The 26,276-nt window shown below is 38.0% G+C and overlaps 1 protein-coding gene across 5 annotated transcripts in view; it reads left to right on the top strand.

Annotated features, from left to right (window-relative positions):
* The window catches only part of PKIB (cAMP-dependent protein kinase inhibitor beta), a 109,219-nt gene that overhangs the window by 54,715 nt on the left and 28,228 nt on the right, over positions 1 to 26,276 (top strand). For 2 of the 5 annotated variants that reach the window (XM_021088778.1, XM_021088801.1), the window contains exons 3-4: positions 12,389 to 12,539; positions 14,122 to 14,191. The exons of 1 other annotated variant lie outside the window; for it this stretch is intronic. The gene's annotated coding sequence lies outside the window, so the exon portion shown is untranslated. The remainder of the gene's footprint in view (positions 1 to 12,388; positions 12,540 to 14,121; positions 14,192 to 26,276) is intronic. 2 more of the 5 variants (XM_021088793.1, XM_021088787.1) reach the window with 1 other exon arrangement.

Raw genomic sequence — 26,276 nt, 5'->3', positions numbered from 1 at the left:
ATGTGTGTGGGTTGAAGGAAGGATGATGGTTCCAGACAAAGACAGGGCTTCTCCTTTCTCATCAGAAATGACACCTTTTGGTGTGTTTTACAGGGATGAACTAAAACCCCAACAAATGGAAGATGTTAATGAAGCATTCTTCATCCTAGAAAGAAAACCACAGGACCACTGAACACCTGCTTTGAAAATAATGCAAGCCTCCCTCTACCCTTATCCTTATCCACTCCCAAACTGTAAAACCACCTCCCAATCTCTCCCTAGGGGAGGAACAGTCTTTAGGACATTAGCCTGCTGTGACCATCCTTTGCCTGGCAGAGCAGTAAAGCTTTTTCCCCTTCACCCAAAACTCTGGCTCCACATTTCTATTCAGCACCAACAAAATCTGAAGAGGCCGAGTTTCGGCAACAAAAATCTCCAAGCATAACATATAGAGTTTCTTTCCAGCTCACACAGAGTTCTCCTCTCTTGACTGGGCAACAATCCAGAGCAGCTGTCCTCTACGGCATTGAGGCAGGATGTCAACTCAGGTAGTCAGTGTAGGAGCATGGGCTTCGATCCATTCTTTTTTCTTTCTTTTTTTTTTTTTTTTGTCTTTTTGCCATTTCTTGGGCTGCTCTCCTGCGGCACATGCAGATTCCCAGGCTAGGGGTCGAATTGGAGCTCTAGCCACTGGCCTACACCAGGGCCACAGCAACAAGGGATCCGAGCTGCATCTGCAACCTACAACACAGCTCACAGCAATGCCGGATCCTTAACCCACTGAGCAAGGCCAGGGATGGAACCCATAACCTCATGGTTCCTAGTCGGATTCGTTACCCACTGAGCCACGATGGGAACTCCCTCGATCCATTCTTGATATGGCCATTGATTAACATTTGTGGCTTAAGGGCTCCAGGGAGTAACATCTCCACAGGCCTTGTTTACTAAAGGGAGTGTACCTACGCCCAGATGGACATTAATTCCTAATCCACTGCGACTCATTTTACAGAAAGAAAAGGACAAAGAAACTATGAGACTTATAGGACATTTCCACCCCTAGGATCCTATTGGACAAGGACCGATATGGGTAACTGAATAAGGCCAATGGGAGAAGACCACATCTCTCTGGACCCCATGTTGGTACCCCCCAACTTTAAGGAATAAAAACCCCTATAGGACAATAAAGAAAGGGGGCTCTTCTTTCCCCTCCTGGGAGCTATCTGCTTTTCTTATAAAGACTTTGCTTGCTCACAAAAAATAAAAAATAAAAAAATTTTAAAAATTAAAAAAAATAAAAAAGATTATCCTAATAACATTATATGCTTAGAATAATGATCATCAAAATATGCAAGTGGCTGAAAGATTAAAAAGATACTGACATTTCTAATAGCTTCTATTTACCAAACAAGAGAAAGGGATTAAAACATTTTAGGAAGATTTTTTTTTTTGGCCACACCTATGGCAGGTGGAAGTTCCCAGGCCAGGGATCGAACCTGTACCACAGCTGTAACAACACCAGGTCTTTAATCCACTGAGCCACTAGGGAACTCCCTAGGAAGATTCTTATCAACAAGATTCGCAAAAGATGCATATAGTCCAAGAGAGGTTGTGGCTTTTCGGGTACTTTTTAGAGTTGACCCATTTTGGTGCTGGTTTCATTTCTCTCTTTAAAAACAGAAAGCAGATGTCTGGAGGAATATTTCTTCCATGGGTGAAGTGGCAACTTAAGTCAACATTAAGATAGTAATAAGAATAGTCGCTGATAATTACCAAATGATTTCTTTGTAAAGTTGGTAGAATTATTAGTCTCATTTACTAGCGATCAAAATAATGTTTATAACTTGCCTAAAGACACAGAGCTAGTTAGTAGTGGAGCTAGCATAATTCAAGGGTGTCTGAGTCTAACTGCTATGTTTAACTACCTTCCAAGATAAAAGCTTAAGCAAGAATTATGAAGGTTTAGTTTAAATGGCTCAACCCCTTAAACATATTTCTTGTTTCCTTTATCCTGACTGTACCATTTCTTTTGCACTTCCTTAGCTTTAAAAAATTTTATGGCAATAGGTACTATAGTGATTCTCATACATCCATTTGTTCTTTTGAGTGTGTTGCAACTTCTAGGCATGAGTAAATGTGGTGGCAGCTTGATACTTCATAATACCAAGAGGCCATGGGATAGCCGGAAGCACTAGACACACAAGCTGCTGTGGGATATTTGGTTCATCTCAAGCCATTTTTATGTATTTTTAAAAATCTAAGCTCTATTCATCTGATCCTGATTTTTGTTTATCCTCAGTTATCTATGCACTTAGGAATGCTTTAATTTGTGAAATGCCTGAGTAAATGTGGCCTGAAGGAAGAGTCTATTAAGAGTTTTCACTGTGGGTCCCTAAGTCAGCACATGCTATACCCGTGCCCTCTAGGAGCTGCTGATATTCTTTCATCATCTCCAGATGGATGACCCCAAAGGACTGCTGTAACACGGTACCACAAACTGGCACTTAAAACAACAGAGATGTATTATTCCACAGTGCTGGCAGGGCTAAGCCCCCTCCAGAGCCTCTAGGGTAGAATCCTTCCTCGTTCCTTCCAGCTTCTGGCAGCCACAGGTGCCCCTAGGCTTGTGGATACATTATTCCAGTCTTTGCCTCTCTTGTTACATGACATTCCTGGGTCTCTGTGCCTTCACATTTACCCCCTCTTTTTATAAGATCACCAGTCATATTGGATTAAGGGCCTACCCTACTGAAGAATGACCTCATTTTAACCTGGTTACATCTACAAAGACTGTTTCCAGAAAGATCACAGTGACAGGTACTGGGGTTCTTTCAAGGGGGACACAATTCAACCTCTAACACTATATCTTGTGTTTGTGATACTGCTCTAGTGTGATTGACTCAGGCCAGTCCCTCAGAGAAATGCAGAAGTAGGTGGAATTATGGTACTGAAGATGAGTGAGTCTCTTGGCATTTAGAATGACTGCTCTTTTTACCAGCTCCTTCATAAAACGGTTGTCTTTTCATGATGATGTGGATTTTCTCATACTGGAAGGTCCACATGATGATGTTATTTCAACTGGTGCAGCAGGATATGACAACAGTAATGCTGCAATGCGATGCAAATATCAACAACCACAAAATCAGGAGGCTGAGCAGATGATATGACTGAACTAGCTCCAACAATCAGCAAATGATTGATGTGTGAAGCACAGCTTTTCAGAACAGCTGCTTCACTGAGAATTGGTTTTAGTGAATCACCACTGCAGCTGCCATTTTTCTCTGAGCCAGATAAATCCTGACATGAACAAGGTGCTGGTATAGGAGGTGTAAATTCAGCTAGTAATAAATGTCACTGGCCCTCAGTATGAGACATGTAGTCATTCTCAAATTCAAGGAAGGGAAGGAGATCATTTTGATGTGAAATATGTTTTTGTTGAGTTTTGCCTTTTTAAAAAAAATCCTGTTCATAATCTTCTTGCCTGGAGTTTAATGTTTTAAAGTGAAGCTTATTTAAATAGGTGAATTCATCTTCTAAAAAACAAATGTATTTAATATAAAGAATTTAGTGTATCTAATAAAAATAATAACTGAGAAAAAGCATCTAGGGTAGTAAGCAAAAGTCTAGGGAAAAACATGTCTTGTACAAAGGTGTATTAAGACTTCTGTGTATTCTCATTTTGTGCTTTAATAGCATCAACAGTTTTTAAATTCAGCTGTGAGTGTTGGGCTACAGGGTGAGAGTAGTCTATACAGCCTAATGCAGTGACCTGCTATAAATGTCTCTCCCGTTCTAGACAGATCATGAATTAGAAAAGTGAAGGTTTTTTTTAGTTGACCCATATACCTGGAATTAAAAAAAAAAAATCCTCAAAATTGTGACACAGCAATAGCGGTGACAAAGAGAAACAAGGTTAGGCTGCCTCCCTTCGTAAAAGATAAGTAGGAAAACCAGAAATGGGCATTTCAGCCCAGGCCCCCTTATTGATGAACGAAATATGAAATCTTAAACTGTGTCAGTTTACTTTTCAGAGATTGTTCTTACTGATAGTCCCCAAGAGTCACTCTCTGAAATACCCTTTAAGAATGAATTTATCTCCAAACGCTTTTTCAGATTTTTTTCCTAATGTTTTTCTAAAATCTGAAACAAACAATTCTGAATTTTATTTAGATGGAAACATCTAAATTTGTAGATTGTTAAGTAGTTAGCAAAGATATATGCTCCAAATAAGATTTCTCTAAAACATTTTTTTCTACATGTGTTTTTCCTAAACTTGTAGGATGAAGAAATAGCAATGACTGAGAATATTAGGATAAAGTAGATTAAAGAGGGAAAACTTCGGGCCCAAGAAATAACCAGATCAAAGACAAACAGGACCAAAATCACACACAATTCATACAGGGTTAGTTTTGAAAGGAACAGGAGGTCAGAAAGGGGAAAAATTTTGTCTATAAATCTCTTTTATAAAGAAAAAAATCAGGAGTTCCCTTTGTGGCTCAGTGGTTAACGAATCTGACTAGAAACCATGAGGTTGAGGGTTCAATCCCTGACCTTGCTCAGTGGGTTAAGGATCTGGCGTTGCCGTGAGCTGTGGTGTTAAGTCGCAAACGCAGCCTGGATCCCACGTTGCTGTGGCTGTGGCATAGGCTGGCAGCTACAGCTCCGATTCAACCCCTAGCCTGGGAACCTCCATATGCCGTGGGAAGTGGCCCCAGAAAAGGCAAAAAGAAAAAAAAAAGTCAAAATGCATGTGAAAGTTTCACAGGCCTTTTCTGGCCCTCTGTTGGTAATTGGTTATTTAGAGGCAGTTTGGTTTTACATGAATCTGAGTTTATACTCCTTCGCCCCCAATAAAGTAATGGCCTGTGATCTTGTGCTACTCATTAATAACCTCCTAAAGTGCATTTTCTCCCTTGATACAAAGAATATCCTAATAATAATGACTATTGTTTATTAAGAACTTACTATTTATTAGGTGTTTCTACTAAGTACTTTTCAAACATTGTCTCATTTAATCTTCCTAAGATTCTGTGAGGCAGAAGTTTTATTTACACATTATAAATAAGAAAAGTTGGGCTCAAGTAGTCCAGGTTACAGCTTTTATGTTCTAGAGCCAGTCCGGCTCCAAAGCTCGTGTGCCTAACATAATCCTGTCTTTAGTGTTAGGATCTCTCCCAGCTTTAGCCTTCTCTGACTAAATTTCATGATATCTGAATTTCTCTGCATGGTGTTCCCACCACTGACACTGCCTTTCTGCCAGAGTCAGAAAGGTTAACCTTGCAAAAGCCCCTAAAGCTCCCACAGGTTATCTGTACAGATATGGAAACTAAAATCCAGAAAGTTTACTAAATTGTGAGAGGTCATTATGTCCATTTCATAGGAACAACTTGCCTCATCCCAAAGAGCACGAAATCTATTTTTTAAATGATTTTTTTTAAAAATTGGGGATCTACAATGGTTTTTGTATTCCTTCCCCACCTCTCCCCTCTGCTACTCTAGAAGCCTGTCTAGTCACTTCTGGTAGATTTGCAAGATGACAGCACATTTAATGCTAGTCCTGACCTGCCTTCAAGGATATTGCTGTGCGTTTTAAAAAACAGATCAGGTTCCTTTGAATAGGTTACTGATCTTATCAAGGTGGGGATGGATCATCTGATGTTAAAGTATAACGCTAATAGGATGACTCATAAAAACCACTTTAAAAAAAAAAAATAGGTGGGGTATCCAAAGTGACCTCTAGAGTAGAATTCATCAGCTTTGCTTTACCATGTGTTTACTCTTTGCTGCTCCTGGTGGGTTGACTTAGTCAAGCACCACTGCTATTATTGAGTCAGTATGACTTTGTGGGTTCAAATTTTTTTTTTTTTTTTTTGCTTTTTTAGGGCCTGAACCTAGGCTGGGGATTGAATTGGAGCTGCAGTTGCTGGCCTATGCCACAGCCACAGCCACAGCTGCATTGGATCCAAGCCATGTCTGTGACCTACACCACAGCTCACGACAATGCTGGATCCCCAACTCACTGAGCAAGGCCAGGGATCAAACCCTTGTCCTCATGGATACTAGTCAGATTTGTTTCTGCTGTGCCACAATGGGAACTCCCTGGGTACAAATCTTGACACTGCTTGGCAATGACTCAGTTATAACCTCGGGATCCCTCAGATATCTGATGGTATTAATATTTCCTTCTGAGGGTTTTTGTATTCAGTGAGATAATGTTTACAATGTAGCTGGAAAGTTATGGGCAGTCAGCGGTTGTTTGCTCCCTTTCTTCCCAAAGAATTGGTATATTCACTTTAATATATAACAGAGTTTCATCAGCTTTCTTTTGTGAACATAGATATTTGAATGCCTAATCTAAATCTATTAGTGTGAATATTACAACATTTGGTTTAGTACTTAACATTTTAGCTGTTTTATTATTAACATCAAAATTACTTTGTTAACTGTAATGCCTATAAGTTTTCTCTTTAGCCCCAGGTCTACCTATTAAAGTGTTGTAAGTCATATGGAACACAGGTGAGGCCTTTGAGCTCAATTCCTGTTGTTTGAAGATTGTAATATAGGCAAGAAAGTAATACAGGCTAAGAAGTTTAATATTGTTGGAAAAATGTAAAAGGTACTTTCTTTATGGAAACTGAAGAAACGTTATGAAACCGTGGTGGTTGATAATGAGTATGTGTGTAGTGCTTTGATGCCGTGGTTTTTACATGACTAGTAAAACAGTGAAGAAAGGGGCTTTCCAGAATGATCAGAGTGGCTTTCAGAGTATGTGTTAATACCAGGAATTTCTATATAAGCCATCCCTGAGGAGATGAAAGGCAAAGATAAGAGTGAAGCTAGACAGTTGTCCATGCTGAACACTAGGTACCATAAAATAATCCTCTCTCTTGCTCCCACCCCAACACACGCTTGCCCTTCCCTTATACCAACTCAGAATTTTTAAAAAGCTGTCTTACCCCCAACCTAATTTGATGGTGTACAGTAACCTTTGTTTAGGTATTTTGCAGCCATTTAAAAAGGAGAGATCATTTGGGGGCAGGCCCTCCCACCCTGATATACTTGGAGGAATGAATAGTAATGTCTGGTCATTATGTAAAAAAAGGGGGTGTGTGGAATCCCCAAATTCAATCCATTATTAAGAATTTAAAAGATTATGAAATTCAAGTATAATGCTAGGAACAACAAGGACAAAAACTATCCTCCAAACACTTTGCAGACCATGGATAATGCAATCACTATGTGAAGAGGAAAAGATTGCTAACAGGCCTCTCTTCAAAGGAGAAGAGAGGAATATCAATTTCTCATACAAAGTGAATTAGCGTGATTGGTTTCAATGAAAATGTAGTGGTAAAGAATCCTCGAATTCTCCCTGATGTCCCTTGGGTAGCTGAAATGTATGTTCTGCAGGCTAAAGTAGAGAGAAAATAATCTTAAGAAAAAACTCATTTGGTGAGCTTCATCAATCTGATGTGGACCGTGGAATGAAAAACAGAAATCTTTGGTCTGACTCCTCTTTGGGAAATACCTTTCTGGTTGGATGGCTGAGGCCAGGTGGGGAAGGACTGTTTAAGGATATGGTACAACAGCATTGCCCGAATATTTTGGAATACTGGTGACCATCCAGTAATTGGAATGCATCTGGTGAGTGATACATTGCATTCCCAAACTCTTGCTTCTTATAAAGAGGAATTGACTTCCATGGTGCCATCCTTAGTTTAACTTTAAACGTGAAATTTAGATCTAGTGTATCTTTAAAAGTATGTTAATGAAAGTTGGCGAGGAGGCTTCTGTTTCGTTTTGTCCTTTCCACTTATAAACATCAACCTCCTGGAAAGGATGAGGGCAGTAGCAAAACACTTCTGCTTCCATTTCCCTTTATTCATTTTGTTTCAGTACTTCCTCTGTCGTGAAAATTAAAAAAGGAAAGAAGGATATAAGTACTTATGGTTTATTCTTTGGTCTCTTGGAATTCTGGAAGTTTAAGTTGAAACTAAAGCATGATTGAGAACTAACTTGTTCAAAACACTGATGAATGCTTTCTATTTAAAGAAAAGATCGCTTTAACTTTTCATGATATCTTTAAGTAGATTTAAGAAGTTTAGACCACATCAAATTCCTTTTGAATTTGTTTGCCACCTTAAAGTTAATTCTATTGTTCCATATTTTCAATCATTACCCTTCTCTTATGAAGATAATAATGTTCTTTTTTATCTTTTGCTGATTTCTGCTTCTGCCTCCTGTGAGAACAAGCTTTTATTCATTGGTACACTCTGATCTCTCATAGCCTGAGATTCTATCAATTTTTATCTTTTAAACTCTATATACTATACATATTACTGATATTTCTTTTCTTTTTTCTTTTGCTTTTTAGGGCTGCACCTGGGGCGTATGGAAGTTCACAGCCTAGGGGTCGAATCAGAGCTGGAGCTGCTGGCCTACACCACAGCCACAGCCATAGCGACTCGGAATCCGAGCTGCATGTGCGACCTACACTACAGCTCATGCCAGATCCTTAACCCACTGAATGAGACCAGGGATTGAACTTGCATCCTTATGGATACTAGTCGAGTTCATTACCACTGACCCACAACAGGAACTTCCTGAAATTTCCATTTTTAATTTCTCTTCTCTGAGTTCCAGGCCCATAGTCGCAGTTACTTACCAGGCTGTCCCCTCGGCAATATTACCAGCATCTCAACTTACTATTTCTCCTTCTCATCTACTATTTTGTTAGTCTTTTCATTATCAAATTCCCTAAACATAAAACCTTCAAATTGTTTCTAGCTCATTGTACAGCCCAGGAAGGTGACACAGAGGTAGTAATGGCTTGACCATATTAGGGCTTTGTCATCCCCCAGGTGTTGTCCTTGTCCACATGGTGAATGATGGCTCATTGCCACAGATACAGTCTATTTTCAGAAAGGGGAAAAGAGGAGGGAGGGACCACACTCCTCTTCCTTTTAGGGTATAATCTAGAAATGGCTATATCACTTTTGCTCATAGCTCATGTTTAAATGACAAGATCCAGTTGCATGGCCATAGCTAGCAGCATGGATGGCTTGGTAATGTGTTCCTTAGCTATGCACTCACCTAAGCTTTCTATTTCTTAGAGAAGAAGGCAAGAAGAGCTGTGGGGAGCCAACCAGAGGTCTCTGCCACATCTTCCTTAGTCTAATTTTACTGTCTTGCCCCTTGGTGGGCCTTTATTTCCAAAGCTAAGATTACTTCTAGAGACTTACAGCTGGATTTACTGTTTGCTCACTATCAACCCACTCGTTCTTACCTTTAAACAACCACTTATTTTTTCTTCCTAAGCCTCAATTTATTAGTGCACAGCATAAAGTCTCTGTTTCAAAGCTCACTTTGTGGAGAAAAAAACATCCTCATGAATTGTCCATGCCCTCTCATGTCACAATGATTCATCTTTTGATGGTTGTTTTCATCTTTGTAATGCCTGAGAGATTAAATGCATCTTAAGAACAGCCTTTTAAAACTATGTCTTGCAGTTGAAGTGGTCAATTTGCTTTTAGAAATCAGATGACATTCACCTGACAATTTGAATGTTCATGCCTTTATACATTTAAGAACTGTTATTTGTCTTAAAAAAAAATAGAAAATAATGCTCCTTGAAGCAGCTATCTAGTAGCTCACTGAAATTATAAAATAGCTTAGTGAAAACATGGACTAAGTATTACTCCACGTGTTATGGTTCTCTAGTTGCTTATTTGTTCCCAAACAGCTTAACTTCATCTTCAGCCCTACAAGCTGAGGTGTGATGGTCTTTATTGCAGAACACACCTTAACTAGGCTTTGTTCCTCAAACTGTATTTCCTTCTCCTACAATCATAGGCATTATAGAGGCAGACATTTCCTTAAAATAACTATCCAGACATTATGTTTATATTTGGATTTCATTTTTTTTCAGAAAAGTTTCTGGACCAGGTCTAGGGCTAGGGTGAAGTATGTGAGCCCAAGCTGTGCAAGTGCAGGGTCAAATCTTTACTTAAAATTTTGGTATTTTTCATCATGAATTTTTGGCACTAATTTTGATTTTTTTTAAATGGTGCATTAAAATATTATTGATCTTGATTTCTGCGGTTTGGGGGATCCTCAGAAGATCTTGTGTCTGAGGTGCACTGGATCCTTCTTTATGCAAACTTTTGCATGTTGACCTGGCTGACTGCTTGAGTCATGAAAACTTTCAAGTTAGAAAATATATATTTCAAGGAGAAAATAAGTATTTATTATTTTGCTAGACTCTAGAGGCAAAAATTACTTTAAATCTTACCAGATCATACCTTAAATATTTATATTTGCAAATAAGATCAGTTTAGAATGTGCAAGGAAGCCAGTCCATGAAAACAAGGCAGAGCAGTTCCTGTCATGGCTCAGTGGGTTACGAACCTGAGTGGTATCCACGAGGATGTGGGTTTGGTCTCGCTCACTGGGTTAAGGATCCAGCATTGCAGTGAGCTATGGTGCAGTGAGCTATGGTGACGTGGCTTGGATCCCGCATTACTGTGGCTGTAGTGTAGGCTGGCAGCTACAGTTCCCATTCGACCCCTTGCCTGGGAACTTCCATTTGCTGCAGGTACGGCCCTAAAAATTAAAAAAAAAAAAAAAAAAACGAATAAAAAAAAACCCCATAAAACAAAGTAGGGATATCAAAGGGTAGGCAAGCATCCAGATTAATAATTTCAGCTACTTTATCTATTACATTGTCTTGAAATGGTTGCTCTTTTTCTATCTGCAGCCTAGTAGCCTTATCTCTAAAAAAGCGGTGTGGTCAAGTCTAGAAGAAAATATTTACAAAGTATGTCTGATAAAGAATGTATATCCAGAAAAAAAATTTTTAAATAGAAGTGTGGTCAAGTAATTTTCAAACTCTAGTCCTGGAGGGAGAGGAGAGAGAGAGAGAGTAGGTAGAGACTGGAAATGCTTTAGCTAGACCATTTCTGCTTGCATCTGTCGTGTATATTGGCCACCTGCTAGAGTTAGTTCATTTGGGAAAAAATATGTAAAAATAGTTTGAAAATAACTGGACTAATGATTTTCAAGATCTTTGCTAATTTACAACCCTGAATATCCATGTGTTTCTCATACAGTGGATTTCTGCTGGTCGACCCACACGTTGATCTGCTTCCCTTGCAAAGTCTGTAATAACCTTTGCTGAGACCATTGGCCTTTTTCCCTTCGGAATCTCTTAACCTTCATATATATATAAATGTATAGGTATATGTATATATGTTTAAAAGATATCACCTTTGGATCTTATATATATATAAAATATATATATATATAAAAAATGTGGTGAAATATAGATATATACATATACATAGATTTTACATATGTATTAAAAAACCTAGTATCTCCCTACCTATCTATACGTATATACACACACACACACACACACACTCGTGTGTGTATATATATATATATACATCTCACCAGGTTTTCTCTAGATTTAATTGTAGTTCCAAGAGAGATAATGGAGAAAGACCTTGTATAGTAGAAATGTCTTTTAAATTCTTCATCCAATCTGAAGGTTTAGGAAGACCATATTAGAACACTTATTTATATTTACAGTATTTTTATTTTATTTTAAATTTCTGTTAATGTTATTTAACATACATGACAATGATAATGATATATAAATTATAGTTGTCATTAATAGAGTAATACTATAATTTATAAAAATAAATATTCATAGGTAGGAAATGTATGCTCAAAACAATTCGTCGTTGTTGTTGTTAGGGGCGTGTCACTGTCCTTAAAAACCTCTTCAGGAATTGCTTCTCTTTTGGCAGTAAAGTTTTTGATTATTGATCATTTAAAGGATAAGTAGAGACTCTCATTCTCTTTATTTATAGTGTATTTGTATTTAGCATATCCCTCATAAATCTGAATTTTGATATATGTGAGGAATCAAAGCTACATATGAATACTATTTTTAAAGCCCCTTGCCTGAGTATATTTGAGTGTAGTATAACCTTCAAAGAAGTGGAGAGGTAAAAATAATTATGCCACTCTTCTATGTCTTTCTCTCTTTTAATTCTATTACAATGGGCAGATATAGGTGGAAATTCATAAAATAAAAAAATATAAACCTGAAAAAGTATAATAGTATAGATTTTTTAAAAACATGCATTTATTAGATACAAATAACAGTGTTTAGTTTTATCTAATTGACTTTAAACTGGATTCCTGTTTGCAGTTTCTACTAGATCTTTGCTAAGAGCCATATGCAAATGTTTGAAATAAATAGGATTACAAAAGTATTTTTCTTAATCTTGTTCTTTCAGGAGTGCATATTGCATCGTACTACATAAATTTTGAAGCTTATAAATTTTTATTTTGTTACTGCTTCCCATATGATCGTTTTATTCATTTATTTTTCTCTTCCTCTTCTCAGTTCCTTATATTCAGTCTGAACAAATAAGACTCATTTGAAGAGAAACAGTCTCAGATACACAATGAGAGGAACAGTGAAAACCATATAGGAAGCTGGGTAGAAGAATGTGGTTAAAAGCTGTCCCCTTTGGATTTTAAATTCTTCCACCATAGTAAGTGTGCATTGAGGCATCTCTGAGTCTGAAAAGCACTTCACAAACCTTGACATTCGACAGATTTTTATTGCATCCCTCCTAACATGTGCAAGGTGAATGAGTCATGGTCTGTGCCCTCAAAAGGCTTTAAAAAACTTTTGTGAGGTGGAGGGGTGGGAAGGCAGGTACTAATCAGAAATTAATAACATAGGTGATAAGTTCAACAACAGAGATAGACCAGAGGGTTTTGGAGCACAGAGGAGGGAACCTACCTAGTCTGAGGGGGCACAGAAGGCTTCTGATAAAGTGGTTCCCAAGTGAACCCTGAATGGATGAATATGTGTTAGCTGGAGAATGGGGAGGGGGGTGAGAGCAGAGTTTGGGTCTAGAGTAGTCGGGCATTGGGGAAAAGGAAGGAGAGGCAGATTAGGGCCAATTCTTGGAGGGCACCATGCCCCCTGTGAAGGGGTTTTGACTTGATCCTGTAGGTGATGGGAAGGCTGTGATGGATTAATCACATAATGTTCATGAGCAGATTTACTTTCAAATAATTCCATCTGACATCTGTGTAAAGAATGGATTTGCAGGGCCAGAATGAATAGAAGAAAATCATTTAGAATGCTGTTGCAATTGTCCATTAAGAGGAAATGGCAGGCTGAGTGGGAGTGGTGGAGGGTATGTGGGAAGTGCCCTATTGCTATCAGTGGTTAATGTAAATACCTTTGTTTCATACTCCTATTATTTTTCACCCTTCTTGGGTCAGATGCTCAGCCTTGAGATACAGGACCCTGTCTGTGAAGAGAAATTGCATGGTAGTTTACCTTCCTTTCTTGGAGCAAGATGGTTGGATTTCTTTCACAGGGTCTCCATGTGGGTAATGAGAATATTGGTACAATGCTTCAAGGCACTTAAAAAAGATGTAAAAGATTCTCTATGGTCATATTGTAAAAGCATACTATGTTTCTACAATTCCCAAAGGTGTAGCCATGCCAAATGTTTTCTTAATAGTCGTTTTCTATGCCTACAAGTGTTTGCTATAATGGACGGTTGTTTTTATGCGATGATTTCTAGACTTGACTCTTTAAATTTTTTTTTTCTTTTTAGGGCCACACCTCTGGCATATGGAAGTTCCCACGCTAGGGATCAAATCAGAGCCTATGTCACAGCTACAGCAACAGATCTGAGCAGCATCTGTGACCTACACTGCAGCTTGCAACAACACCGGATCCTTAACCTACTGAGCAAGTCCAGGGATTGAACCTGCATCCTCATGGATACTAGTCAGGTTCTTAACAGGCTGAGCCACAATGAGAACTCCTCTATTTGACATTAATTCCTAACAGCACTGATTCAGTGATGATTCATTGCATTTTGTAGCTGGCAATCCTACATTTGTTATTTGAAATGAAGTCTTTTGACTTTTAGTAGAAAACTTTATCATAGAATTGGAGGTTCTGCTTTTCTCAAGAATATCAAGCAGGTCATGGTGTTTACTAGCTTTAAGTTAAAAAAAAGAGGCAAATGATATAAATTTGGTGATATGACTGGATTTTCACCTTTTCTTGTTCTTCATAGTTGTTTTTTTTTTTTTAATTTACAGGAAAAGGGGTTAATCAGAGTTTCTCCCTATACCTGTCTTAGAAATAACAGCATATTTTAATCAGAGATTTGTAAGTATTTTTTTCTTCTTTATTTAGGAAATTAGATATTGATTTTGTAGAAGAAATGGCTCCCTCAATAAAACACTTGACAGGATACAGCATTTCAGTCAGAGTTCACATACAAAATTTGAATGAGAGTGCAACAAGCACAAAACTCACCCTTTAAAAAACAAAACAAAGGAAATATATTCTTAGAAAACCTTCACCAAATCTATCTACAACTAGTGAATGTCTGAGTTATTTTTTTTTGGCAGCTTCTCTTTCTAGATATCATTTCCATGACATTTCCCCCTTTGTAAAATATCTGTGTGTTCATACATTTTAGAAAGTCTGTAACATCAGTGGGAAAGAAGAGGAAAAGAGAGAATTAACACAGAAAAGGGGGAGAATTTGAATTCCGTTAAAAGTTATATGGCTTTGGGCAAATTTGTGTTTTCCATTAATGCTTTTGGTGGATTTAAAAAACAAACAAAAAAAACAAAGCAAGCTAGATCTCGTAACAGCTATGGTCCATTTGGTTTCGTCATATTTATGAAATGCCTATTATTATGCTATATCTAAATTTGTTAACTCAGGAATAGGGGATCTGGTAAACCTTTCCTATTTCAACTTAGTGAGGGATCAAGATAAGCACATCTTTTCACCAACAAATATTTTATTAGATGAATTGAGAAGAACCAGCGAGGGAGAAAGGAAAACACTCTGTCCTAAAAATGTATCTGTAGTAGTAGCATTTTATATTTCATTCCCTGAAAGATATTTCAGGTCTAATATAGACTTACTCTAGCACTAAATCAAGTAGTTGGCATACTGAATGGAAAGGCATACAGCTTAGGGACCATGGTATAAAGACAGATTAATGAAGCAGAGTCAAGTAACTAAGGTCTGGAGCTGGGTGGGCTTCTCACCAGGTGAGAGTCCTTGGACAACATACTTCAGGTTTCTCAACATACTTCAGGTTTCTCAACAGTAACAGTTTGTGTTTGAAGGTGGTTGACTAGATGTGATGATTACCTTGGATCATTTTATGATTCTAGGTCACCCTTTAAATACTGTTGCGGAGTATTTGCTAGTCATGGTAACTTGGCTAATCTATGATCATTATAATGACATTAACATTTTGAAGTAGCTAATAAAACCAGCCAACAGGAACTGAGACATATTGCTAACTTGCTTCATCAGATAAGATCTCAGCACATTGTTTAATTAAAAGGTTGTACTGAACTCTTAATTGCATATTCTATAGCAGTGTAGGCTGTTCTTTAGCTATGTGGCATTAGTTTTCAGTTCCACTGTATCCATTTACGAATCTTGTGGTTTGGAGGAAGTTACCTGAATGCTCTACTGCTTCAATTTGTCAATAAAATGAGGGTAATGCATGCTTATATCACAGCTTTGTTATGGGATTAAATGCAATGTTGAAATACAGTATAAATAATAATGATGAATAGACCCCTACCGCAATCATAATTTCCTGTCTTTATTATATTTTGTAGACTTTTTGAGGTTTTTCCCATGTAATGATTTCATTTGTCAGCATCTGTAAGCTGTTTACAAAATCACTGAAAGTATTGTTAAAATGCAAATTTTGGGCCACATTCCCAGATGTTTTTAACAAACATCTTAGATAATTCACATGAATATGATGTACAAGCTACCCTTTGAGAAACACTAATTTTGCTTTCAAAATGAGCCCTAAACCAGTTGATCATTAAAGTCACACGATAGCTTTGTAAAAAATATTCCTAGGGTTCCATCTTGAAGATTCTAATTTGGCAGATCAGGTGCAAGGTGCTGGAACTTGTTTTCCAAAAGTTGCCACACTGTTTTTGATGTTTGCAAACCACTGCTTTATAGCCTTACCATATCTATATATTTTTATTCATAAAGCTTTTGGCTCTGCTTACCATGTATGGATGAGGAGATACCGTTATGGATATGTGCTGCAACTAGTTCAATGAAGTCACAGGAGTGAAAAGGATGAAACTGGATGTCTGCCTTTGCATGCATTAACCAAATCAACAGACTTCTTACCCTTGATTGTGTAGCTGAATTATGTAAATCCAAATGCTAAGCCTGTGCATGGAAGAATCCTTGTGTAAGAAGAGACTATAGGAGACCATCTACAGATGATTTCAGAGATTTGCCCAAGGCCATGGGGAAGAGTAGGACTAACTCTTAGATTTCTGCCCTAGCTCAGTTCCATTTCCATCACCATCAGCTGACTCTGACTCAGCCGTTTCAGGTATCTGCAACACCTATGAAACCAGTTTCTCTAGTGTTGGCTGTAGGCTTCCCAGCAGTTATAGAAAGTGCTCTGTGAGTCAGCTTTCCTACTTACCTGTCCAGCTGTCTGAAAGTGAAAGCTTTTTTTCTTTTCTGACTCTAGTTCTCTGTCCTAAAGAAAAAGAAGCAGGAAGGCCACTGAGGGACTGAAAGTACTCACCAGGGAGGCAGCCTGTTCCAGCACTGGCACCATCTTCTCGATCACCTTTTTTTCTTTCTTTTCTTTTCTTTCTTTTCTTTCTTTTCTTTTCTTTTCTTTTCTTTCTTTCTTTCTTTCTTTCTTTCTTTCTTTCTTTCTTTCTCTCTCTCTCTCTCTCTCTCTCTCTCTCTCTTTCTTTCTTTCTCTTTCTTCCTTCCTTCCTTCCTTCTTTTCTTTTTCTTTCTAGGGTTGCACCTGCAACATATGAAAGTTCCCAGGCTAGGGGTTGAATCGGAGCTGCAGCTGTCAGCCTACACCACAGCCGCAGCAGCCTGGGATCCAGGCCACATCTGTGACCTATGCTGCAGCTTGAGGCAATCTCAGATCTTTAACCCACTGAATGAGGCCAGAGATGGAACCCACATCCTCATGATACTAGTTGGGTTTTTATCCTGCTGAGACACAATGGGAAATCCTCAATCACCTTCTTGATTCTTTGTCTTGGCCAGAACCATCTGTGCCTTTTCTCAAACTCCATATCTCTAGATGGCAGAGCCGTCATCATTTTAGTCTGTCTTCTTATTTTTGCATCATTTTTTTCCTTTTGACATCCCTTATATCACTTTAATTGCCCTTATTTAGACATTGTTCAGCTCTGAAATGCCCTAAGTTCAACAAGTATTCAGTACTACTACTCTATCCCAAGAACAGTCTTGGGTATTAGAGATGTAAAATGAATCCAGCATGGTCCTAGTTTTGGAGGAGTTCACATTACCACAGGGAGGGAGATCAGCGTAAACAATGCCACAAAAGTGCTTGAGCCACAGGAGCCATGGCTGCCACTTCTCGGGGAGTCCAAGAGGGGACACTGGTCTGTTTTGAGTGCAAAAATTATAACCCTCAGTGTAAATGGGAAGCATTTTGCAACCACATGAAGAGAAAGTTTTGAAGGCTTAATGAAGAGAGTTGATGCAATTGAGATTAATAAGACAAATGTCAGCATGATGGAGACACAGGGACCATGCCACATGTGGCCAAAGACCTGGGTCTTCTCCTCTTTGTGTCACCCCTACCCAATCAAGCCAGACTCTCTAGATCTCATTTGACTGCTTGTTCAATTCATTCAAATAGCATGATTTGTGTTACAGGCTGTCCTACATACTTGGGATGATATAGTCAGGTGGGGGCAAAGGTGCCTCCCAGACAAAGTGTTTTCTGAGCTGAGGCTTCAGGGTTGAGTCGTTGTTGACCTAGTGAAGAGAAGATTTGGAAGGAGAGTGCTGCAGCCAGTGGCCTGAATATAGAGGTGAAGGGACTGTGCCTGGGAGGTACATGTCCTAATTGGCCAGCAGTTTCTTTTGCCTGCAGAACCAGAGGGGAGGGTAGAGTGGCAAGGGGTGAGGCTGGGAAGTAAACAGAGTATAGATCAGGCAGGGTGGTGTGAGTCATCCTAAGGAACTGGGTGGCAGTTTTCTTGGCATAAGGGGAGTAGTCAAAGAACTGAGATAGTAATATTTGCTTGGCTAGTGCCGAGAATGGGCTAGAGGGCAACACAACGGAGGCAGGATAATGAGTGAAGAGGATCATCTAATCTAGAGAGGCTGGTGCCCTTAACGAGGGCAGTGAAAAGCTGAGCAGAGTTGTTGGGCTGTTGATTGAAGAGCTATTTAGAGAACAGACTATATGTCTGGATGATCACAGGGGATGGTTGGAAAGGATGCCTGCTGGGTTTCTGACTTGTGCAGCTGGGTGGCTTATAGTGCTGTTCACAGAGACAGAAAACCCAGGAGAAGGAACAAGTTTGAAAAGGAAGATGAAGATCTCTAACAGGAGAGGATGAGACCTGCTGATTTGTCCTGGGGCTCTTCAATATGGACTGGCCTTCCACATGCTGAGAATATCACACACGTTGTCCCACTTAATCTTCTCAACTGTGGGAGGTATTATTATGTGCACTCAAAAGATGTGGGAACTGAGGCTCAGAGAGCTTAATGCCTCCCCTAACATGCCTCAGTTAACAAGTCGTGGAGCCAAAAGTTCAGACCAGAATGCTAAGTCAGGTGTATTTCATTCTATAGCACACATACTTCTATCATCTTGCTTTCCTTTTAGCTCTGACACATTTAATTCTGTGAAAATAGGTCACTTTTAGAACACAGGTAAATTTAGACTTTATGGACTGTTAAATCGGAGGCATAAACTTGACCTTCTAGTTTATCATTATCTCTCACTTGGAGTGCTGCATCTGCCTCCAAACTCATCTCTTGAATCCAGTCTATTCCATTTGAAGCAGCCAAAGGGATCATTTTAAAATTTCGTTTTGATCCTCACACTCTTGCTTCAAAGACTTCAATGACTTTCCAGTGCTATTAGGATAGTAGATGGAATCCTCAACACGCCTCAATGATGTAGCGCCTATTAACTGAACTACTCCTTCTTGTGTCATTTTCTACCTTCTCTGCATTTAGGCCACACCGGCCTTCCTTCAGCTCCTGAACTGTACTGTGCTCTTCTCCTCTGCTAGAAACACTCTTTCTGCCTCTATACTAGCTGCTCCTTTTCTCCCTGTCTTAGTTCATATTGTCAATGCATCAGATTCTGATACAATCACATAAACCCTCATAATTCTTATCTACGACTTACCACAGTTTGTAATCATACATGGATTTATGTGGATTTTTTTTTCCTCACCCATTAGATCTCATAAAAGGAGTTACATAACTTTTTTTTTTTTTTTTTTTTTTTTTTTTGTCTTTTTGCCTTTACGTGAGCCACTCCTGCGGCATATGGAGGTTCCCAGGCTAGGGGTCTAATTGGAGCTGTAGCCACCAGCTTACACCAGAGCCACAGCACTTGGGATCCAAGCCGAGTCTGCAATCTACACCACAGCTCACAGCAACGCTGGATCATTAACCCACTGAGCAAGGGCAGGGACAGAACCCGCAACCTCATGGTTCCTAGTCAGATTCGTTAACCACTGTGCCACGACGGGAACTCCTGGAGTTACATAACTCTTGCCAGGCATATCATTGGCATTCAATAGATGTTTTCGAAGTGAATTAATTAATTTATAAATGAATGAACATGAGTCTGGATTAGCTAATTTATGTTTGATTATTTAGTATATTACTGTTTAGAACTGAAAAAGAATATTTTTTGATTCCTGTGAAATAAACTGAATTTCAGTCATATACTATATTGTTTTTTAATACCTCAATGATATAGTATTTCCCCTGGTGTTACATTGTAATTGTACTTCCCTTTCTGAAGTCAATTTTCCTTTGGTCGATAAATGAAGCTAATTCCAACAGCACAGGGGTAATTACCAAATTGACATTTTTTTGAATTCAGCCAATTAAACCAAGGCAATTAAAACTTGGAAATGGCAACTATAAAAGAACAATATGTCATCATTCGGTGTTCCAGTAAAGGATAGAAATGTGTTATAATTTGTTTTTAAATGTCACATCTTTCTTGCACTTGCTAATTAAATGAGACTTTCCATCCCAGTCTTGCTGAAAATATTTTAGGATTTTCAGGAGTGATATCTTATTTTTTTTCCCTCAAGAATAGTTCTTGAGGGTTCCCTAGTGGTCTAATGGTTGGGATTTGGCGTTTTCACTGCTACGGCCTGAGATCCCACATCAAGTTGTTGTATGCAGTGGCAAGAAAAAGGAAAAGGAAAAGGCTCTCTGCCATGTGACCACCATACTCTCCCAAATGGGTAAGGGCTACAGAAGTGTGATGTTAATGGGTCAGCCCACGGCTCTAAACTGGAGATGGGCTGTCAGTCACAGGAGGCTCCCAAGACTCTGGGCTGAACAGATGATTGCACTGTGGGATGGAATATAGCATGAGAGATTTTGGCATTCTATTCCACACATGTATTGCTGAGGCCCTGTGGAATTGTCTACTGAACACCAACAGTCATGGTTATATAGCCTTTCCATCTCTAAGAGCTATCTGAGTGGCTTAGATTAGGTGAATGTTAAATGATTTTTTTCTTTAGCTTGACCAACCTATAATACCAGATGGAAGAAGAGGGGAAAGGGGGAATTGAGTGTTGGTGGAGGAAGGCTGACATGTTAGTTATTAAAGTTATGGTTGTTACAGGAGACAAGGCCTAGAGGTGAGGCCTTTTCCCATTACAAATTACACTCACCATATCCACTAGTGATCTTATGTTAAAAGTAGTTTTTATACTTGAAAAAATTAGAAACTGTCATTATTGTGGGATTAGAACCGCCCCGTACGTACAGTGATATGGTATTTAGACTTGATTCTGAAATTGCCTGGATCTCCGTCATACCAGCAATCTGGTCTTTCCCCTACCTTTGAAATCAGAGTTGCTTATATGTTGTTGTTTAATTTTTGTTTATTAATTTGCTGATGAGCAGAGTTCCTTCTAGCCCCCAAATTCTCATATATCTTCAAGTCACTTATATGTTGTCAATTTTTTTGTGTTTCTCTTGACAGTCTTTAACGGCATTGATTAGTTTGACTTTGCATCAATTCTATTAAATTGTAAAAATAGGAAAGAGGAACTGGATTAGACATGCTGTGGTTAAGGTCAGATAGACATTTGAGTCTCTTTTGAAAAATGTTACATTTCAGTTTTTTAAATTAGCCTATTAAAAATTTTATCTGTATTTTTAAATACAGAAAGCACACTTAGTATCTTCACCCAGCTACTGAACTTCGTAGGTCATTAAGAGAAGTTATTCACTTGCCCCCAGTTATAGATGGTGGTAGAATTAGGAAATGAATCATATATTTCCATACTACCCTTAATGTTAAAAATGGAAGTTACCACTTAAATAAATTAAAGGGAGAGACCGTGCCAAAGTGCAGCTAGTATTTTTAAAATACAGTTTAAAAATTCTATTTATAATTATAATTACTACTATGTATATGAAAAATAGAAATGAGAATTACTCAACATATATTTCTCAGATAAATCTGGAGGAAGGTTATAGAAAGGATTAAAAGAAAGAAGATTCTTAGCCTCAAAAGAATGTACCTCATGTAAAAACACAGCAGCAAAAGGGCTGCTCATCTTGGCCTCAGTTGAACAAATGCAATGCCTATAGGAAAAAAAATAGCAAAAATATTACTTGTCTGGGCTAGCTTATCTTAAATGTCTTAATTAACACTCTGTTGAGGCTAAGATGTGTGAAAAAAAGAATGTATATATGTATAACTTCTGCACAGCAGAAATTGACAGAACACTGTAAATCAAGTATAATAAAAACAAAAAAAATTTTAAATGAATTAATGTAATTCCCACACATATGGCTGTATGGACATATTATGTGTCATTTTCTGATCACTGTAAATTCATGGAAAAGCATATATATATATAATTTTTCTATGTTATATTCAGTGTGTTTCTTTTTTATATAAAAATTAACTAAAAAAATACATCAAAGAAACATGGCGTTTCAGACTACAGAAAGCCTTCTAATTTAGAATTTACTGGGAAACAGGTTTTGAATTTTAATCTTGGCATGGTCTTTAAAACATAAATACTACTCGAGTTAACAGAAGATAGAGACTTCTGCTTTCTGTCCATGCTTCAAAGAGATTTTGCTGGGGAAAGTGACACACACAAACAGGTAAAAAACAAACAAACAAACAAACAAATCCTGAAACCTATGGGTGTTTGTATTGTTTTCCTTATTTCCACCCCTGTGATAGGGAATTCTAAAAATTCCAGAATGCTTCTTTTACCCTCTGATGTATGATTACGTATTGTCACTGGCCTGCAGACCCTAGCATGCAAGGCTTTAAGGTTTTCAGAAACCTTAGTATTCTAGGTTGAAGTTATTTAGCTTGTAATTTAAGAGTCAACTCCTCTGAGACTGAAAGACTCAGGGACAGTTGCCTGGTGACACAAGAGTAACGTGAACCAGAACACTCATAATTCAAATGAAACAAGAGCTAGCATATACACGCTGATTTGTTTTTCTTCAAGCTCTACTTTTCAGTCCAAGTAAAATTTTTTTTAATAAAATTTATCCATCTAGTTCAGAAAATTCCAAGTTTTGAGGTTATTGTGACAAATACACCTAGTCCAGAGGTCTTAAAAATGAAGCAGATTGGCTTTTAAAAGCTTATAAGTGAATTAGAATATACTTTAATTCCTACTTACACTTTTCATTCCTGGCTATTTTTGATAAATGATTAGGGAATTTAGTTGGGTTTAAGTGTGTAAGATGAAAGGAGTGAAAGAGGTAACAGTTGAAAACTCCTTAATTACTAGAAAAAAACCTGTAAGAATCTAGGTTCTCCTGCCTACATTACAAATGAAAAACAAGGGGATACTTTAGTCATTGAGGATGCATTTCATGACAGGGACTAGGGAAACTGCCTCGGAGGGGTTAAAAGAACTGCCAATGTCATGTAATTTGTGGCACCAAAAACACAGGTTTTATTCCAACACCCTACCAACCTTAAAAATAGAAGATAAAATGCTGATAATTTAGGAAGGTCTTTCCTTCATCTTTTCCAAATCTCTCTCCTTTGCCATTAGCTAATTTGTGAAAATGCCACCATCATTGACAAGTTGGTGGTGGTGAACTTCCATTCTCTTGGGTGATACATACCCTGAAACAACATTATTTATGGATTTTTTTTCAGTGTATCACTAGGGAAAGATGGAGGAGAATCTGACCTAACTTCGATTCCAGTTCAGTTATTCTCAGACTTGTGTGATGGTAAGAATCTCCTAGAGTGCTTACAGTACATTAGCCTCAAACATATAGGATCTGAGGCTCTAGAAAGGCACCGGGAATCTGTATTGTTAAAAAATTCTTCCCTTGTGAATCTTCAGAGCAGGTAAATTTGGGAAACACTGCTCTGTGTCATCTCACATAAAATTAATTTCAGGTAAATAGGCTTTTTTACCCTTTGCTCTCTCTTCCTCTATTTCTCCCTCACTCCCCATTAGGATTTTTTAAAAAAATCTTAGGAAGAGCTAATTTGCTTTAAATTCACTTCATTAGTCTCCAGGTTGGCATAGGTGAGATATAGTTTTCCCAGAGACCTCATTTTTTTTTTTTTTTTTGGGCTTCTCCTTCCTTCCCACAATTTAATCAAGTGTAAAGGTGAAAAATCTAGTTCTCTGTGAAGTGGCTCATAACAAAGAAGAATTAATTTACACTGCCTGGTGTCAGGATGTAATATGATTATGTTGGCAAAGCTATAAAAAGAAATATCCAAAGCTTATTTTTAAAAAAGTTGAAAGAGGTCACTATTAGAGCACATGGATGAAGCAGAATGCCTAATCAGTTAGTAGTTACTGGGCTAAAAGGATATTTAGGCTAAGGTGTACATAGCAAGGGCAGTTTGGAGAAGGTCACTAAATCCAATTATAGCTTTCGAGGGAGGAGTTCAGAATTTTACAATAAAATGCATATATTTTTGTCTTACTGCATACAAATAACTAAAAGATCTGGTAAATTCAGTGCCGTCAACTGTCATTTACCCCTACAGAATCCAAGTGGGTTTCATTCGCTGTGTTCTTTGGGGCCTTCTCTGCTTTGTAATCAGAAAATGTCTTTGCATAAAGTGCAAACTTATTTTCATACTTTAACAAAAAAACTAAAAGGAAAATTGCAGCAAAAAATTAATAAAGTCCAAATTAAACCAAAAAATGCTAGATTCTTTAAACGAACATTTACATCTACCTCTCTTGTCAATGAATTCTGCTAATTGTTGTGACATGGAAGTTGGAAAGTAAAACTAACACAACTGAAGATAATAATAATTAAATTATAGATAAAATTATACCACAAATAATAAGAATTTGCCTCCATTTTATTCCGTGAAAGATTTTAAGGCATCTACATATGTAGGTTTAGAGATTATGTAATTACACTGTATATATATATTATATAATAATTCATGAGAAGTATAAAGCGAACAAAAAGTAATTTTTATTCAGACTTGTACATATTATTTCCAACATATGATCTTCATTTTTAAGATTCAAAGTTGAAATAAAGTTTTCATGTCAGATGAATTGCTTGAACAATTCTGAGTTTAGTTTAACATCATGGAATATGTGTTCAAGGAGATAAAATATTCTCATTGAAGGAATTTGTACATATGGTGCTTAGCATAGGTGAGTTTTAGGTGGTTTCAGGATCCCTAACTTTATTACTCTAGTTATTTTTATTCTATTCCAATTTCTTTTTTTTTTTTTGGTCTTTTTGTCTTTTTGCCATTTCTTGGGCCGCTCCTGCGGCATATGGAGGTTCCCAGGCTAAGGGTCTAATCGGAGCTGTAGCCACCAGCCTACACCAGAGCCACAGCAACATAGGATCTGAGCCGTGTCTACAACCTACACCACAGCTCATGGCAACGCCAGATCCTTAACCCACTGAGCAAGGGCAGGGACCGAACCCGCAACCTCATGGTTCCTAGTCGGATTCGTTAACCACTGAGCCACAACAGAAACTCCTCTATTCCAATTTCTTTTCAATTTATAAAAGTACATGATTCCAGAAGGGAGGTAATATAATGAAATAATTAAAAGCCCATGTTTTGGAATCACATGTAACATAAATCCTAATTTAGTGCAAGTTCCTAAGATTTGGAAGATACAACTTCAGTTGTCTCATTGGAATTATGGAGATCATTCTCTATCTCTCTTCTGTATGTCTAACATTTGTTGTAAGGGTTAAATAAAATAATTTATATGAAGCAATTTAATACCTTGCTAAGTAAAGACTCTATATTAAGAGTAGCTGTTTTAAATGCACATAGATGATAATTATTTTAATTATCAACTAGGATTTATTTACTCCTTTATACTTCCTTTAATTCTTTCTATAGACACTATTTACTGAGCAATGTTATATATTATATAGAGTAAATGTACACAACTTTTTGATTAGCTTTTTCATAGTGAAAACAAAGAGCCATAGTCCTGAGAGTCAAAGTTTTCTCTAGAAAATAACTTGACTTTTTGAGAGAAAACTTTGAGCTATCTCAGCGTAGAGAACTGGGAACAGACTGTAGAATGGGAAAGAGTATATGATTACAAGAGTTTGTTTTGCTATTTCTGGGAGGGAATTGAATGGTTGACTAGCTGTTGGGAGACAATTCAAGATGTGTTGAGGCCCTAGGCAATGTCTGAGTCTCTGGGAAAGGTGCCCAGGACTCACTGGGTTGAGCCACAGGATGATTAAGCAATAGAAATTTGAGTGGGATTAGGAAATCCAGGTTTAGAGAGGACTGTGTCTTAATTCCCAGGGAAATTGAGCATCTTCAAAGCTCCATATCTAGTATAACCTTAGAAAGATAGAGAAGCATGGTGAGCCTCAGCAGATGGGCCTGAGTTCCGCTTCGTGGAGTTCCTGAGCCCTTACATGGGTACAGAAGAGATACAGAAATGACCTCAAGAAGGGTGCAGGGCAGTTTAAAAAGGCCATGGACCCTAAATGTCCTGAGGATGGAACAAAGAGGATGCAGCTGCATTTACCTCTTCTAGAAGCTATAGTTGGTTATACCTGAAACAGCAGCAGAGGACCCCAGTGCACAGTTGAGGAAGCAGGACAAGTTGCAGCTCAGTGAGAGTCATATGGACACAGGACATACATGAACCTGATGCCTTGTCCTCTCTATACTTAAGGCTCCCTTTCAAGAGGGAAAGAAGAATGGTAT

The sequence above is a fragment of the Sus scrofa genome, chromosome 1, assembly GCF_000003025.6.
Source record: "Sus scrofa isolate TJ Tabasco breed Duroc chromosome 1, Sscrofa11.1, whole genome shotgun sequence".
NCBI classification, from domain to species: Eukaryota; Metazoa; Chordata; class Mammalia; order Artiodactyla; family Suidae; genus Sus; species Sus scrofa.
The sequence above is the reverse complement of the archived record's forward strand: the minus strand, read 5'-3'. Positions and strand labels throughout refer to the sequence as shown.